The following is a 2,196-nucleotide window of genomic DNA, read 5'->3' on the forward strand; positions in this document are numbered from 1 at the left end:
GTGTACCGCGCCCGAGCCCAACCGAACCGTGCCCTGGCCCACCTCTTCCAACCAGGCCAGGGCCGGCTAAACGAACCGCGCCCGAGCATGGCAAGGAGTGCTCACACTAGTCAAACAAACCAGGCTTTGGGGGTCAAACGCACTCGGGCACGGTTCAAAATGCCTAGTGTGAATACACCCTAAGTTGGAAGAGCAACAAGTGGTGGATTTGGTTTGACACTGTGTTTGATTAAGTTGACTTATGTGTTTTACTGATCATCGGTTGATTGCTCATGCCTGAGCTGTGTATGTGGTGGTTTTGAAAGAACGATAGTTAGTAAAGAAGCAGCTCACGGCTCACAGTCTCATAGTGTGTTTATTAGACAGAAATAAGACATGCACCATCCGGACAAACAGACAAGAGGACACGAGAACATAACATGGTGTCAGAAGTGACAGTGGAGTGAGTTCCGCAAACAGTTTTGTTGATACAAACTGACTAGCATACCAGCAAAATTTGCATGCTATCGGCAGACAAACATGGAACAGTTTAAGCCACCCTCGCCACTAATGCTAGTGGGAAAATTAGCAGAAAATTGGCGGAGATGGGAGCAATGTTTTCATCTGTATATGACTGCAACGGGAGTGAGTGCCAAACAAGAGACAGTCAAAATAGCCATTTTGCTATACACCATTGGAGAAGAGTTGTTAGACATGTATAATGCACTCACCGTCAATCTAGTCGATGAAGAGAACGAGATGATGGAAGACGTGCTCACAGCATACCGAGACTACTGCAGCCCACAAAAAAAATTGTATTTGAGAGGCATAAATTGTGGTCTTATCCCATGGCAGATGGCATTACAGTGGATAGATTCATCACAGAGCTGAGACAAAAAATCAAAGACTGTGAGTTTGGCCCAATTGAGAATTACATGCTCAGATACAAGCTGGTGTTTAGTATAACAAACCTTTCTCTCAAAGAAAGATTATTTCGCGAAAATGATTTGTCATTGCACGGGGCTGTTGAAATATGCAGATCAACTGATTTAGCCAAAACACAAGAGGCAATGCAAAATGCTGCAGTTGTTCAAGACTCTCAAGTAAATGCTATAGAAAAAGCGACAGAGCAGAGAAAACTAGGTGTAAGAAATAACAGCAACAAGAACTCAATTACACAAAACTGTCACAGATGCAGAAAGAGCCATGAGCCACGCCAATGCCCAGCCTTTGGCGCGTGCAGCAAAAGTAACCACTTTTCCAAGGTATGCCATGCAGTCATTCACAATGATAGCAGAGCAAAGACGGTGCACAGCATAAGGAGTGAAACAGAATCCATGTACATCGGCACATTAACACACGCTCAAGTGCATGAGATGTAATACACAAAAGACAGTGTGTGGTACACAACAGCTACCATCCGAGGTGTAGAGATGAGATTCAAACTAGACACAGGTGCAGAGGCAAATGTGCTACCTGTATCCATTGTCCAGAAGATCCCTGGTCCAGTTAAGCCACAGCCTACATCAACGGTGTTAGTAGCATTCGGGGGACCCCTCTCAGGTGTTACGGAAATGCAAGACTGATAAAAGTCACAGCCACAATACAGTTCTATGTCCGATCAATCAAAGATGCCGATCCTCAGCAGAGCAGCATGTAAGCAGCTGCAGCTAGTGAAAAGAATTGAAATGCTTGCAAAGAAGTCGGCATCAACCAAAGAAGATCTGGTCAAGATGCATCCATCAGTCTTCACTGGGTTTGGTGAGTTCCCAGGAGTTCATCATATACATGTTGACCCGACGTCACGCCTTTTAACTCCCTATGGGGCAGATATCGCTTTCTGAGACTCCCGTTCGGCATCAAGTCTGCAACTGACGTGTTTCAGCAGAAAAACTGCGAGACTTTTGGTGACATACAAGGAGTACACATCATTGCTGATGACATGATCATTGCTGCCACATCACAACATGAGCATGATGTAATCCTTGCTAAGGTCATGGAGAGTAGTGATGGGAAGTTCGGATCATTTTACCGACTCGGACCTTTAACCAATGCAGTCTGAGCCGGAAAGAGAATTAATTAGTTAATCTCTTGAGTCTTTCGAATCGTTCATTCTTTTGTCACGTGACGTGACAACATTGGATAGAGAAATTAGTTAAATTACAAGCTTCCTTACAAACGGGTGCATAGTTATTATTATTATTATCATCATTATTA

The 2,196-nt window shown here is 44.1% G+C and overlaps 1 protein-coding gene across 1 annotated transcript in view; it reads right to left on the reverse strand.

The window, feature by feature from the left end:
- The window catches only part of LOC107747346 (GTPase IMAP family member 8-like), an 80,275-nt gene that overhangs the window by 7,142 nt on the left and 70,937 nt on the right, over positions 1-2,196 (reverse strand). The gene's annotated exons all lie outside the window — the stretch shown is intronic.

Source organism: Sinocyclocheilus rhinocerous, unplaced genomic scaffold (genome assembly GCF_001515625.1).
Source record: "Sinocyclocheilus rhinocerous isolate Xijiao unplaced genomic scaffold, SAMN03320098_v1.1 scaffold3486, whole genome shotgun sequence".
NCBI lineage: Eukaryota > Metazoa > Chordata > Actinopteri > Cypriniformes > Cyprinidae > Sinocyclocheilus > Sinocyclocheilus rhinocerous.